The sequence below is a fragment of the Triticum aestivum genome, chromosome 6A (genome assembly GCF_018294505.1).
Source record: "Triticum aestivum cultivar Chinese Spring chromosome 6A, IWGSC CS RefSeq v2.1, whole genome shotgun sequence".
Taxonomy (NCBI): Eukaryota; Viridiplantae; Streptophyta; class Magnoliopsida; order Poales; family Poaceae; genus Triticum; species Triticum aestivum.
Genome location: NC_057809.1, coordinates 259,632,986 through 259,649,436, shown reverse-complemented (window position 1 = coordinate 259,649,436; position 16,451 = coordinate 259,632,986). Strand labels below are relative to the sequence as shown.

The window sequence follows — 16,451 nt, the reverse complement described above, 5'->3', positions numbered from 1 at the left end:
GATACCCGAGAAGTATGATGGGAGGCTGAACCTGGTAGAGTTCTTGAGCATCTACACCATCGTTGTTCAAGCTACCGGGGGAAGAGACGAGAAGGTGTTCACCAACTACTTCCCTTTGGCACTCAAGTCCAATGTGAGGTCTTGGCTGATACACCTGCCGAAGAACTCCATTCCGTCGTGGGCTGACCTGTGCCATGAGTTCATTGGCGCCTTCACGGGAGGCCATCAAAAACCAGGACGGCCCAGCGACTTGGAGCTTCTCCAATAGAAAGAAGGAGAGACTCTCCGCAAGTATATGCAGAGATTCAGCAGAGTCCACAGAAATATCCCAAATATCCACCCGACGGCTGTGATAGCTTCCTTCCAATCCAATTTGCACAACCGCGGGATATGTTCCAAGATGAATGTGCGGTTGCCCAAGACTGTGAAGGAGCTGTAAACCTTGGTGGAAAAATGCGCTCGGGTGGAGGAGGGAAAGAAACTCCCTTGAGAAGAAGCTTGCGTCAACATCGACTCAGAGGATGACGATGAGTCCACCAGCCAGAAGAAGAACAAGAAGCCCAACAAGAGGCACAAGGATAAGGCAGTCATGACCGTCGAAGGATCGGGCACGCTTAGTATTAGCAAGAAGGCTAAGGCCGATGCCCGGCAAGGAAGCTGTCACGTGCGCTGACTGCCGGGAGGCTGCAGCTGTCGAGAGGGATGCGAAAGGCGATGGGCCATACTGCAAGATTCATCAGACCAAAGGCCACGATCTTCAAGAGTGTCACTAGTTGGAATAGCTCGTCAAGAGGCAGAGGGCTGAATATGAGAAGAGTGATAAGGAAAAAGGTCAGAATGGCACTGGCAGGAAGGGGTGAGGCGGTGAAGAAAATCACCCTGGCAAGGCTTTTCGGAACTAAGGAAAACCCGCCATGGGCCGAGAGAAGGAAGTTTGCAATGATGAGAGTGATGGAGGGGATGAGGAGAAAACCAGCGAGCAGGAATACCAGAAGGCCACTGACACCCTATGCATTGACAGGGGTGCATCTTTGCACTCCTCTCACCACCAACTTAGACGATGGGCACGTGAGGTCAATGTTGTGGAGCCAACGGCGAAGTCTCGGAAGCCACTCAAATGGTCATGCACGCCCATCATCTTTGATGAAGAGGACCATCCTGACCGCACCACTGCGGTAGGGTGTTTGCCATTGTTGGTCTCTCCAACAATTCACAACCTCAAGGTCACAAAGATGTTGGTTATCGATGGGGCCGGGTTGAATCTGATTTACCCAAAGATTATCAGCAAGCTTCGGATAGCAGAGGGAGAACTAAAGGTTACGACACATTTCAAGGAGTAAATCTCGGCAGGAGTCATCCTAATGGAAATATCACGTTGCTAGTGACATTCAGAGGAGAATTGAATTACCGGATTGAGAAGGTTGTGTTTGACGTGGTGGATCTCCCCCTACCCTACAATGGGATCCTTGGAGGCCCAGCTTTGGCAAAATTCATGGCAGCATCCTACTATGCCTACAACACCTTCAAGATGCGAGGGCCGGTAGGAGTCATTTCCATTCTGACAGATGAGAAAGATGCATTTATTTGCATGGATAAAATGTACCGGGACGTAGTCGCGGCAAAGGCCGCGACAGTAGCACTGCCCGCCAAGGAGAACAGGGGAAAGAAGAAGGATAGCAGAGACACCAGCAAGGAATCCAAGAAGTGTACCTCTTTGGAGTGTGCTAAGCCTATTGATGACTTGACGGAGAGTTCCAACAGCAAGAGATCCAAGGTTGTTGCACCACATGTGAAGAAGGTCCGGGCAGGGCTGCCTGGCGTTGATGGTACCTTCACCATCAGCGCCACCATTGATGACAAATAGGAAAGCGCGCTCGTTTCCTTCCTGCGAGCGAATGTCGATGTGTTTGCCTGGCAACCATTTGATATCCCCAGTGTTCCGAGGGAGGTAATCGAGCACCACCTTGCTGCCTGCCCACATGCCCGACCCGTCAAGCAAAAGGTTCGAAAGCACGCCTTGGAGAGGCAGCAGTTCATTGTAGAGGAGATTAAGAAGCTTGAGGCAGCTGGTCTGGTTAGAGGAGTAATGCATCCGACATGGTTAGCGAACCCAGTGGTCTTACGCAAGGCTAACGACAAATGGAGGCTTTGCATAGATTTTACTTATCTCAACAAGGCTTGCCCGAAGGACCCATTTCCCTTGCCGCGCATCGACCAGATTGTGGACTCCACTTCAGGTTGTGATTTGCTCTCCTTTCTGGATGCATACTCTGGGTATCATCAGATCTTCATGTCCAAGGAAGACGAAGAGAAGACCTCATTCATCACCCCATGTGGTACGTACTGCTTTGTGCGCACGCCTTTTGGGTTAAAGAGTGTTGGGTCCACTTTTGCAAGAGTAGTCCAGATTGGTTTTGAACCACAGTTACATAGAAACATCGAGGTTTATATGGATGATATCATGGTCAAGACCAAGGACAGATCAACCATCATCCAGGATTTATAGGAGACATTTGCTAATCTGTGCAAGATCAACTTGAAGCTGAATACGGAGAAGTGTGTGTTTGGCATTCCCTCTGTCAAGCTACTTGGGTTCTTTGTGTCCCATCGTGGGATCGGAGCCAACCCTGACAAGATCAAGGCTATCGAACAGATCCAGGCACCCAGGACAGTCAAATATGTGAGGCGTCTGATAGGGTGTGTTGCCGCACTTAGCAGATTCATCTCCAAGTCTGCCGAGGGTGCCCTGTCGTTCTTCAAAAATTTGAAGAAGGCAGGGCCCATAAAGTGGACCCCAGAAGCATATGCAGCTTTACAAGATTTGAAGACCTACTTGTCCTCTATGCCCACTTTGGTTTCCTCTAAACCACAAGAGTCGTTGTTGTTGTACTTACCGGCAACTAATGAAGTGGTTAGTGCAGCCCTAGTGGAACAGCGGGAAGTAGAGGAAACAAAGAGTGAACAAAGCCCGGCAGGGCCGGATGAGGATCAGGACAAAGAAGAGCACGGCAGCACGGGCAACCCCAAGGACGCGACAAGGAAGAAAGTGGTGTAGCACCCAGTATACTTCGCCAGCCCCTATTACAGGGGGCTAGATCAAGGTACTCTCCTGTGCACAGGTTGATTTTTTGCCTCATTATGGACTCAAGGAAACTGTGCCACTACTTCCAAGCCCATGAGATTACGGTTGTCACCCGCTTTCCATTGCAAAGGATACTCAGAAACCCTGAGGATACAGGAATAATAGTGGAGTGGTCTTTGGAGTTATCCAACTTTGGCCTGAAATTTGAGAGCACATCAACAATTCAGAGCAGGGCATTTGCAGAGTTTATTGCAGAATGGATGCCAACCCCTGATGAAGAAGTACTAGAAACAGTTACCCCCGGCAAGGAAGCGCCCCGAGAATGGATCATGTATTTTGATGGTGCTTTCTCCATGCAAGGTGCAGGGGCTGGCGTGCTTCTTATTGCTCCCACTGGGGAGCACTTGAAGTACGTCATCTAGATGCATTTTCCCTGGGAGGATGCAACAAACAATATAGCAGAATATGAAGGGCTCCTTGTCGGGTTCAAGATTGGAGGAGCGCTTTGACGGATTGCAAATAGAGCACGTGCCCCATGTGGAAAACAGCATAGCTGATCATCTGTCAAAGTGTGATGCGCAAAAACTTCCTGTGGAACTAGAAACTTTTGTTCTCCATCTTACTCAGCCCTCCGTATCCCCGGAAACAATGGTCCAAAATAGGAGGAAGTTGGACTCCGGTAAGCCTCTCCCGGTAGAGCCTCCCGGGGCCCCTGGTAGGGACCCTGCCAGAAACAACTCCCCATTGATTACCAGGTTGCGCCCTCCTGTCAGGCCACTAGTCCCTACGGTCGAGGAACGCGCTCCCGCAGATGAGGAGGTGCCACTAGTCCTTGTTGCCGATCCCCAGGCCCCATCTTGGGCAAGGCACATAGTCCATTTCCTCAAAATTGGAGAACTTCCCGATGAGGAAGAGGAAGCTGAAATAGTAGCCCGGAGGGCCAGTATGTATCAGTTTGTCAATGACACTCTATACAGAAGGAGGCCCAATGGTGTAAAATTGAAGTGAATCTGTCGAGAAGTAGGAAAGGAACTGCTGGCGGAAATACACAAAGGCATGTGCGACTCCCACATTGCATCAAGGGAATTAGTTGGGAAAGCATTCCGGTAAGGATTCTATTGGCCCACATCCCTCCAAGATGCGGTTGAGCTAGTCACAAAGTGTGAAGCCTGATAGTTCCATTCCAAGAACGTCCATCTGCCTGCACAAGCTCTTCAGATACTCCCTTTGTCATGGCCCTTTTCGGTCTCGGGGCTCGATATCCTCGGTCATTTCCCCCAAGTTGTCGGTGGCTTTGAATTCTTTTACGTTGCCATCGACAAGTTTACAAAGTGACCGGAAGTAGATGCCATCAGAAAGGTGACTGCTTAGTCAGCAATCAAGTTATTGAAAGGATTGGTCTGCCGCTTCAGGGTCCTTGATCATCACCGACAATGGCACCCAGTTCATGAGTCATGCCTTCATGCAATACATTCATGCCCTCGGAAGCAAGATCTCATTTGCCTCCATTGCACATCCCAGAAGCAATGGACAATCTAAGAGGGTGAACGCTGAAGTGTTGCGAGGACTCAAGACGAGAACATTTGATACGCTGTAGAAGTGCGGCAGGCAATAGATTGATGAGATGCCGGTAGTTCTCTGGTCCCTCAGAACGACACCAAATCGAGCTACTGGGCAGACTCCCTTCTCCCTAGTTTATGGGGCAGAAGCAGTTATCCCCACGGAACTCATTTACGGGTCGCCTCGAGTGCTTGCCTACGATGAAGTAGCGTAGGATCAACACCGGCGTGACGGCGCTGTGCTTCTTGAGGAGAACCGTCTCCGGGCTGCTACGCGTGTTGCACGCTATCAGCCAGCCCCGCGTCGCTATCACAGCCGTAGGGTTCATGCCCGGTGTTTTGAGGAAGGCGACCTTATCCTTAGGCGCGTTCAGTCCGCCAAGGGTACAAAAAAGTTGACGCCAAAGTGGGAAGGCCCTTACCGGGTAGTTCGAGTTAGCAGACCTGGCGTGGTCCATCTGGAGACCGGAGATGGCATTCAATTGCAAAACTCATGGAATATTTAGCATCTCTGGAAGTTCTACCCGTAAGGCGTGACTGACGGGCCCTGTCCGGCAGCCACCCTTTTGTATAGTCCTTGCCTCAGTTGCATCTAACCCCTTGTACAAAGCCAGGCGCAGACCCTGAGCAACAAAGAAATAAATGAAGCGCTGGGGGGCCGACAAGTTGCATGCATGCCTAAGAATTTCATGAGCATCGCATGTTCATGTAGATAAGATCGCATCTGGCATCATTTCCATCTGCATACAACTGCAGGTTCTTGCCGAGAACTTGGCCTCTAAGTGAAGCTGGAAAGTTGAACCAACACTGTGGTCTCCGGCAAACCAAAGAGATATGTTCAATCTCTTGTCCATACGTGTTGTGTAAGCAAAAACCTGTGCATAAGAGAACCTTGCCACTTTTTGAAACTTAGGAGTTCCCATCCCCAGACATGAACACTACTTCGGTCAGGATGGTCGCAGTGGCCTTTGCTGAAAAAAGATTGGCGGGGGCTGGTCCCTCACCGCAATTTGTGCCCTGTTGGCTTAACTCCCTGGCAACAAAATAGAGGGTACCGGCAGGATAGCCTGCCAGGGAAAACTTGTTTATTTAAAAAATAAAGAAGCACTCCACCTCTGCATGGATGTATACATGCACGAGTCCCCGACAAGGTTCATATTTTTCATTAATATGTTGATCAAACAAGTACAAACATTACATGGCACAGGCATGGATTCAAGAGATTACATTATTTGAACTAAAATTTGGTAGATGCCTACAGATTTAAGATTGAAAAGAGATAAGTTCCCCGTAATCTCCTCTTTTCATTTCCCCTCCACCAGGTTTTGCGGTCGGAAGAGGAGAGGACTAAAGAAGCACCCAAGCAGGAGCCCATTCCGGTCCCATCACGGCCTGCCAGGAGCGGCCTGACAAGATCGGGAGTGGCAAGGCTACGAAGGAGGGGACGGGGAGCAGCTCAGTGGTGCCCTGGTCACCACCTCCAGGACCAGCAAGAAGACCCGGCTTGAGCACCGGTGGAGTCATCCACCAAATCTCAGCCGGAAGACTATTGGAGGGGAGGTGAAGGCACCAAGGGAACATCCCTCCCTGGCTATCACCCAAAGAGACTGGTGATGATGGTGCCGAGGAGCAAGGGAAAGAGCGGAAAGATGAGGCGACAAGTCACAAGTCGGAGGCGAAGGAATCAGTGCCATTGTACTCCGACCTGACGCCCCGCCACCTGCCTTCTCCGTCTTCCCTCGCTTTCTCTCCATCACCACCGCTCCGAAGAGATGCCAGGCCACCAACGCGACACCTTCCCCGGAGAAGCAGCTGAGAGCCAAGATGGCTAGCGGCTCGGGGCAAGAAGGCGCATCTCCCTTCAACATCAGCCCCAAACCTACCGGAAGGGGCAGTGCTGGGATTACCAATGATCCCTAGCACTACACCCCGGACGGGCACCGAGGGCTCCAAGAACCTGGTCGTCGGGCTAACGAGCGGCAGCAGCTCAAGGCAAGATGCTGGGTTACCCGACGGATGACCGACCGAGGTAGAGGAGATAAGCATTTCACCACAATGGGAAAGCTTCATATCTCCCACACCACGGACAACTCGTCCGCCGCGTCTTTTGTGGGCTTGGACCAGACTCACTCCCCAAGCATTAGCACGAGCATTTGGTATCGCAAACCTCAAGCTACTGCCCGGGGGCTGGCCCCAGGCCCTTCCCTTCAGCATAACTAGGAGAAAGCAGAGGATGGAGGAGAAGGGATGCGAGGACGGATGACGTCGTTCCTCCCCCCCGCCCTCCTTTTATAGGCAGGTCGGGGAAGAGAGCCGGTCCCTCCATGGGTAACCACCGCCCTCCTCCACCAATTCAAGAAGACCGGGGCCCTGCTTTGATGCTCTCCCGCACCACGCGCCTCCGTTACCTACCCCGCGCGATGCATGCAGCATATGTGGCTGAGGATAAGGGTGTGGTGGGAAGAGTGAATTGGCAGTTATTCCCCCATGCGTTAAAGTCATTCACAGGCCATTACAAGAATGGCCCCACCAAGATTGGCTTTACACGATGCGCGGGAAAACCGGAAACTGGCCCGAACGCAAGTTAATGAAGAAGCAAAGAAGATCTCAAAGGGGCCGGCCACTTCCATGTCCCTGCCAGTGCACTCGTTAGGGCCTACCCTGATGATGCCCGACAATGCGTTCGGGACAGGCCTGTCGGATTTCGGGTTCCGGCAAAACCCTTGAGGTTCGAACACTGGGGGCACACAAAGATCTCTCCCCCTCTCTAGCTCGCACACTCTACGATCTCACAGCCTAGCTCGACGTACCCAAAGAACACGAGACACAAGATTTATACTGGTTTGGGCCACTGTTGTGGTGTAATCCCCTACTCTAGTGTGGTGTGGTGGAATGCCTCTTGGGCTGAGTATGAACAGTTACAAGGGAAGAACAGCCTCGCGAGGAGGGGTGTTCTTGTGCTTAGTGAACTTGAGTGGCTGGGGTGATATGGATCAGATCTAGGTCTCAATCAGATGCCTCCCTATGATGGTGGCTAGTCCTATTTATAGAGGCCCTCGTCCTCTTCCCAAATATTGAGCGGGAAGGGATCCCACAACAGCCAAATTCGAAGGGAGACAACTAGTACAAGCTATCATGACAAAAGTAGTCTTCGCCTACCAAAGGCTCTGGTGGTGACGCCGTCTTGGGCTCCACGGTGACCTCCGTCCTGCCGTCCTGCTGGTCTTGGTCTTATTGCACCGATATGGAAACCTTTGGCTAACGCCTCGGGACTCCTCATCTGCGCTTGCCCCTTTAGCACCAAAGAGGAATAGAGGACACTGCGCCCGCCTGGCACCTGCCTGGCTCCAGTTGTCATGTCTTGCGTCACAGAAACCTTGTGAGGCGCCCCTTGCCTTGATCTCCCAACCCCTCACGAGCCAGCCTAGTGAGACCGCCCCTGAGGAGGTCTTACGTCGTCCGCCTCGTGAGGCTTGGCCCCTCGCGAGGGTCTTGAATGTTTGCTGGTGAAGATGGGTCGTGCTACCTCTTGAGCACTGCATTGGTTTTCCCCGAAGAGGAAGGGATGATGCAACAAAGTAGCGTAAGTATTTCCCTCAGTTTTTGAGAACCAAGGTATCAATCCAGTAGGAGGCTACGTGCCAGTCCCTCGTACCTGCACAAAACAAATAAATCCTTGCAACCAACACGATAAGGGGTTGTCAATCCCTACACGACCACTTACGAGAGTGAGATCTAATAGATATGATAAGATACTATTTTTGGTATTTTTGTGATAGAGATGCAAAGTAATATAAAAGAAAAGGAAATAACTAAGTAGTAGGAGACTAATATGATGAAGATAGACCCCGGGGCCATAGGTTTCACTAGTGGCTTCTCTCGAGAGCATAAGTATTCTACGATGGGTGAACAAATTACTGTTGAGCAATTGACAGAATTGAACATAGTTATGACAATATCTAGGCATGATCATGTATATAGGTATCACGTCCGAGACAAGTAGACCGACTCCTGCCTGCATCTACTACTATTACTCGACTCATCGACTGCTATCCAGCATGCATCTAGAGTATTAAGTTAATGAAAACAGAGTAATGCCTTAAGCAAGATGACATGATGTAGAGGGATAAACTCATGCAATATGATGAAAACCCCATCTTGTTATCCTCGATGGCAATAATACAATATATGCCTTGCTGCCCCTACTATCACTAGGAAAGGACACCGCAAGATTGAACCCAAAGCAAAGCACTTCTCCCATTGCAAGAAAGATCAATCTAGTAGGCCAAACCAAACTGATAATTCGAAGAGACTTGCAAAGATAACTAATCATACATAAAAGAAGTCAGAGAAGATTCAAATATTGTTCATAGATAGACTTGATCATAAACCCACAATTCATCGGTCTCAACAAACACACCGCAAAAAGAAGATTACATCGAATAGTTCTCCACAAGAGAGGGGGAGAACATTGTATTGAGATCCAAAAAGAGAGAAGAAGCCATCTAGCTACTAACTATGGACCCGTAGGTGTAGGTGAACTACTCACACTTCATCAGAGGGGCTATGGTGTTGATATAGAAGCCCTCCGTGATCGATGCCCCCCTCCGGTGGAGCTCCGGAACAGGCCCCAAGATGGGATCTCGTGGATACAGAAAGTTGCGGCGGTGGAATTAGGGTTTTGGCTCCGTATCTGATCGTTTGAGGGTACGTAGGTATATATAGGAGGAAGGAGTACGTCGGTGGAGCAACAGGGGGCCCACGAGGGTGGAGGGCGCGCTTGGGGGGTAGGCGCGCCCCCCTACCTCGTGGCCTCCTCTTTTGTGTCTTGGCGCAGGGTCCAAGTCTCTTGGGTCTTGTTCGTTGAGAAAATCACGTTCCCGAAGGTTTCATTCCGTTTGGACTCCGTTTGATATTCTTTTTCTTCGAAACCCTAAAACAGGCAAAAAATAGCAATTTTGGGCAGGGCCTCCGGTTAATAGGTTAGTCCCAAAAATAATATAAAAGTGGATAATAAAGCCCAATAATGTCCAAAACAGTAGATAATATAGCACGGAGCAATCAAAAATTATAGATACGTTGGAGACTTATCAAGCATCCCCAAGCTTAATTCCTGCTCGTCCTCGAGTAGGTAAATGATAAAACAGAATTTTTGATGCGGAGTGCTACTTGGCATAATTTTAATGTAATTCTTCTAAATTGTGGTATGAATATTCAGATCTGAAAGATTCAAGACAAAAGTTTATATTGACATAAAAATAATAATACTTCAAGCATACTAACAAAGCAATTATGTCTTCTCAAAATAACATGGCCAAAGAAAGTTCATCCCTACAAAATCATATAGTTTAGTCATGCTCCATTTTCGTCACACAAGAATGCTCTCATCATGCACAACCCCGATGACAAGCCAAGCAATTGTTTCATACTTTAGTAATGTCAAACCTATAAACTTTCACGCAATATATGAGCGCGAGCCATGGACATAGCACTATGGGTGGAATAGAATATAATGAGGGGGGTTATGTGGAGAAGACAAAAAAAGTCTCACATCAACGAGGCTAATCAATGGGTTGTGGAGATGCCCACCGATTGATGTTAATGCAAGGAGTAGGGATTGCCATGCAACGGATGCACTAGAGCTATAAATGTATGAAAGCTCAACAAAAGAAACAAAGTGGGTGTGCATCCAACTTGCTTGCTCACGAAGACCTAGGGCACTTGAGGAGGCCCATTGTTGGAATATGCAAGCCAAGTTCTATAATAAAAATTTCCACTAGTATATGAAAGTGACAAAACAAGAGACTCTCTATCATGAAGATTACGGTGCTACTTTGAAGCACAAGTGTGACAAAGGATAGTAACATTGTCCCTTCTCTCTTTTTCTCTCATTTTCTTTATTTGGCCTTTCTCTTTTTTATATGGCCTTTCTCTTTTTTTAATAATTCCTCACTTGGGACAATGCTCTAGAAAATGATGATCATCACACTTCTATCTATTTAGAACTCAATGATTACAACTCGATACTAGAACAAAGTATGACTCTATATGAATGCCTCCAGCGGTGTACCGGGATATGCAATTGACCAAGAGTGACATGCATGAAAGAATTATGAACGGTGGCTTTGCCACAAATACTATGTCAACTACATGATCAACAATAATGAATGTGTCATGATAAACGGAATGGTCAAAAGTTGCATGGCAATATATCTCGGAATGGCTACCACTACTAGGAAAATGCTTATACATAGAAGTTTACCAGTATCGTTTGTTTGTGTCCCCACGCTACTGATAATTACCAGTAGAGCTGGGTACAAAGCACGCTACTGGTATGGCATAGCAGCAGCGTTGGTTTCTTGTGGACACGCTACTGGTAAGTGTGCCACACCACACCACCAGATCAAAAAATATTAGTAGCGCGGATAGTAAATCCTGCGCTACTACCAATAACTATAGCGCAGCCGATACACCCACGCTACTACTCAGCGTGTCCACTGCCTCCACATGACAAGCGACGAGATAAAAAAAAACTCTTCTCCCACAAATCTCATCCCCACCGTACCCCTGGCTCTCGGTCGACCTTCTCTCCCCCACCATCTCGTCGCCGCAGCCACCACCCACGCCGGCTGGTTCCGGCGATCTCCGGCCGCATGCAACATGCCCCCAAGCTCTGCCCAGCGCTCCCCTTCGCCAGATCCATGCCTCAAGGTCTGCACCCTTGCCCGCGGCTAGGAATTCAGGCACCCCCGTGTTCTTGCCGCCGAGTGCCCAGGTCGGCCCGCTGGCCAACGAGCAGCACCCCGCACCTGCGCGTGCCCAGGCAGACGAGCAGTACGGGGATTGGTCGCGGACGGAGACGAGTGCAGGCGCAGCAGCAGGAGAAGCTATGTCGGCGACGGACTGGTGACCGCCGGGGCGGCTCGTCGTTCGTGGCCAGCCGGAGTCGCGGTGAGGCGCTGTCCTCCATGGATTCCGGTGGCTGGTTGACGGCCAATTGCTCTTGGACGCCGCTGGAGCTGCTCGTTTCTGAATTTTCAGTAATGCCAAGTGCGTTTTCTGAATTTTCGTAAGTGCAACAGCCAAGTTCAGTTTTAGTTAAGTGTAGTACTAGTGTAGGCTTTGGGATATCAGTTATAGTTCAGTGTAGTAATAGTGTATGGCAAACAAATTAGATGTTAGAAGATAGATGCACCATTAGTTCAGTAATGTCAAGTTTAGTTTTCGTTCATTGTAGTGGTGCTCAACTTGAGTTTAGTTCAGGTATAAAATTTTCTATTCACGCCTATGTTGCAGCAGTCCGCGCGATTGTGATTCTCGTGTTGCTGATAGCTTGGAGCAGTCGGTTCCGGTCCATGTACTACTCGTGACTGGGAAGGAAGGATCATGTCGTTGATAGTTCAGGTATAAAACTATATCTTCTCATATAGCATTATTTCTAACGGCAAGTGTATTTTGGTCTACAAATATATCAATCCACATAAAGGATGTTATGCGATTCAGCTTCCCAGTAAGGCCTTACTTCAAAATCTGAAATAGTTAATGATAGACATCCTTGCCAGACGTCAGCTAGTCTGTCTTACCATCATATAACACAAGTCCCCTCTTCTGCAGCTAAAAAGAAAAGCCACACGTGAAGAAAATAATGCGGCTGAGTTGAGTGACTGTATGATTGTCGCCACTGGAGTTACTGGCAATCCGCTACTCACCCCAGTGTCCGGAAAAGCTGTTAAGAATTTTAAATCAAAGACTAAGAAAAATAAAGCTGGGCCTCAGACACCTACGCCAAATGTTGGTAAGTGAAAACTTCTTGAGTGCCGTTTGCTCTGAAGTCCAAACTCTTTTTTGCCTATTTATTCAGGCTGCAAAAGATTAAACATGCACATCTTTTCATGTACAGGCTCACCACTCAATCCATCAACTCCTGCTGGTACTTGCCGCAATGACAGTTCGTTAGGTGATGACAATACTCTCCATATATATGATTTTGTTTTAGGATGAGATGTTACAATTCAGCATTCTGGAAGAACTTGAATTTCTAGTTACTCTAGGCAGCTATGGTAAAGTAAATACTCTGCATTGGCTTGCTTTTGTTATCGGGATTAAGTCCCTTCTTATAGGAGAACTAACTTGCCCATCAAGGCAAAACTGCCTATAATTTTACTTTGTCACTCTTAATTTTTGCAACAATATGATATTCTATGTAGTTCCTCAAGATATTGTTCTCTATTGGGAGGAATCAAGGATTAAATATACTGGAATAGTCTATTTTACACACACACACATTATTACTTAATACATCCATGTGAGATAAAAAACGTACTGATATATATATATATATATATATATATATATATATATATATATATATATATATATTTGATATAATATAAGTGCACCTGCTCATACTTTTCAATAAAACCACTACATTGGTTCGAAAGAAGAAACTCCTCATTTCCTTGCAATTTAAGACCGCACTAGAGAATATACATAACACATCTATTTGATTGCTGTTACAAATTTGCAAGTGCAGCAGCTTAACTGTCACTAATATATGAAGTGTTGCTCTAAGTCTCTTATGTCACATGAATGAATGTTATTACAAAATTTCCTTATAAATATAGTAATAAATGGGAAGTTGCCATGTCGACTATAATGACCAGTGATATTTATAATGACCAGGTGTTGTTACTACTGATGATTACTAGTAATACAACAAGAATACATCTGCAACCAAGAGTTAAATTGAAATGACCTGACATTAAAGGGTACAATGTTGGTAATAATCTACTGTTGCTGATACCTTCTTGCCTGCGTGCTTGCGAATGACCTGGGAATTACTCCTACTTGGTGCACAAACTTTGCTTGTTGCAATTTGCCTCAAAAGCTTGGATTCAGAATCTATAATAAGATTTGGTCATGCTAGGATTGGTCTGTTAGGTACTACTTATAATTCATATATACTATGCTGCTGCTATATGCTTTTGTTTTTGCTATTGTTACTTAGTGCTCTATAGGTTACTGTTATACTGTACTAATGCTCCAGGTTCTTTCGAGTTCTTAGTAGTGGTCTTGGTTCATTGTTTAATTCCAGGATTTGTGAGTTCCTAGAAGGGAACACATAGACATGAAGCTACGGCAGCGACGAAGACGATATCGACATGGGGCTGCGGCGACGATGATGACGACGACATCGACATCGACACAGGGCTACGGCGGCGACAAAGACGACGACATCGTCATGGTGCTGTGGCGGCGGCGATGACGACGACGACATCAACACCATCAACATGGCCTTGTGGAGGCGCCAACGCCGACGACGTAGACACGTGGCATATATATTGTGTGTGTGTGCCTGCGCGCACGTGCGTGTGCGTGTGTTAATTATCTACATCAGATATGTATGATTGATGATTGACTGTATGCATAACATGTACGTATTGTGAAATGCATGTCTAAACTGAAATAGGTAGACTATTTTTTTTAAATCCTAATTTGTTACTACTAGCGTGGGTTCATCATAGAAGCGCTACTGCTATTCCTTTACTAGTAGCGTGGGTGTGAAATACTAGTAGCGTGGGGCACCAGCGCTACTGGTATGTCTGTTTAGTAGTAGCGTGGGGTAAAACATACGCTACTGTTAAAAAATAGCTGTAGCGTCATAGCAGTAGTGTGGGAACCTACGCCACTGGTAGTCCAAAAACCCACGCTACTGGTAAGATTTTTCCTAGTAGTGTATGGAAATGCCATAATAGGTAGGTATCGTGGCCGTTTTGAGGAAGATATAAGGAGGTTTATGTGTGAAAGAGCGTATCATATCACGGGGTTTGGATGCACCGGCGAAGTTTGCGTCAACTCTCAATGTGAGAAAGGGCAATGCACGGCACTGAAGAGACTAGCAAGGATGGAAGGGTGAGAGTGCGTATAATCCATGGACTCAACATTAGTCATAAATAACTCACATACTTATTGCAAAAATCTACAAGTCATCAAAAACCTCGGCACTACGCGCATGCTCCTAGGGGGATAGATTGGTAGGAAAAGACCATCGCTTGTCTCCGACCGCCACTCATAAGGAGGACAATCAAATAACACCTCATGTTTTAAATTTGTTACATAACGTTTACCATATGCGCATGCTACGGGACTTGCAAACTTCAACACAAGCATTTCTCAATTTCACAACTACTCAACTAGCACGACTTTGATATTATTACCTCCATATCTCAAAACAATCATCAAGCATCAAACTACTCTTAGTATTCAAAACACTCATAAGAAAAATTTACTAATCTTGAATACCTAGCATATTAGGATTTTAACAAAATTACCACGCTATTTAAGACTCTCAAAATAATCTAAGTGAAGCATGAGAGATCAATAGTTTCCATAAAACAAATCCACCACCGTGCTCTAAAAGATATAAGTGAAGTACTAGAGTAAAACTATATAACTCAAAAGATATAAGCGAAGCACATAGAGTATTCTAACAAATTCCAAATCATGTATGTCTCTCTCAAAAGGTGATGATTTTGGTAAACTAACAAATAAAGACTCAAATCATACGAGACGCTCCAAGCAAAACACATATCATGTGACGAATAAAAATATAGCTCCAAGTAAAGTTATCGATAGAAGTAGACGAAAGAGGGGATGCCTTCCGGGGCATCCCCAAGCTTTGGCTTTTAGGCGTCCTTAGATTATCTTGGGGGTGCCATGGGAATCCCCAAGCTTAGGCTCTTGCCACTCCTTGTTCCATAATCCATCAAATATTTACCCAAAATTTGAAAACTTCACAACACAAAACTCAAAGTAGAAAATCTCATGAGCTCCGTTAGCGAAAGAAAACAAAAGACCACTTCAAGGTACTGTAATGAACTCATTCTTTATTTATATTGGTGTTAAACCTACTGTATTCCAACTTATCTATGGTTTATAAACTATTTTACTAGTCATAAATTCATCAAAATAAGCAAACAACACACGAAAAAGAGAATCTGTCAAAAACAGAACAATCTGTAGTAATCTGTAGCTAGAGCAAGATATGGAACCCCAAAAATTCTAAACTAAATTGCTGGACGTGAGGAATTTATCTATTAATCATCTTCAAAAATAATTAACTAAATAACACTTTCCAAATAAAAATGGCAGCAGTTTTCGTGAGCGCTAAAGTTTCTATTTTTTTACAGCAAGTGTAACAAGACTTTCCCCAAGTCTTGCCAATGGTTCTACTTGGCACAAACACCAAGTAAACACAAAAAACAACCAAAAAAGAGACTAGATAAATTATTTATTACTAAAAAGGAGCAAAAAGTAAGGAATAAAAATAAATTTGGGTTGCCTCCCAACAAGCGCTATTGTTTAACGCCCCTAGCTAGGCATAACAAGCAAGGATAGATCTAGGTATTGCCATCTTTGGTAGGCAATTCTTCAATGAGGCATCTACCATCTTTAGGAATTTCTTTATTTTTATTGATTATCAAATTTTTAGGCACAAGATAGAAAAAATCATTAGTAACAAATGGTTCCTTAATGATAGCAAAAAGATTGGGATGAATACTTATAGATTTGAGATCCGCAGTTTCCTTACTAGAGGATTCACCCTTATTTTTAGGAACATACATAAGCTTGGCAATTTTAGTGAGAGGACTTGGAGTATTCTTTACGGAAGAAAAAGCGGTTCCCAAGTTGGTAATAATATCTTCAAGTTTATCGACTCTAGTGGAATCATGATTTATTTTTTCTCATTAACTATGGGTTCCTTCTCTTTAATATTTTTCAAAGTGACTCCTACTTTAGATCCATATTGA

General features: G+C 46.1%; 1 long non-coding RNA gene across 4 annotated transcripts; it reads left to right on the top strand.

The window, feature by feature from the left end:
- Nucleotides 1-11,158: 11,158 nt before the first annotated feature.
- On the top strand, nt 11,159-14,129 carry LOC123130593 (uncharacterized). 4 transcript variants are annotated; one of them, XR_006463894.1, is made up of 5 exons: nt 11,159-11,691; nt 11,941-12,045; nt 12,256-12,436; nt 12,542-12,598; nt 13,736-14,129. It is a non-coding gene; the product is annotated as an uncharacterized lncRNA (long non-coding RNA). The 4 variants fall into 4 exon arrangements; XR_006463892.1 differs by having other exon boundaries at nt 11,938-12,045; XR_006463893.1 differs by having other exon boundaries at nt 11,159-11,710.
- Nucleotides 14,130-16,451: the final 2,322 nt, after the last annotated feature.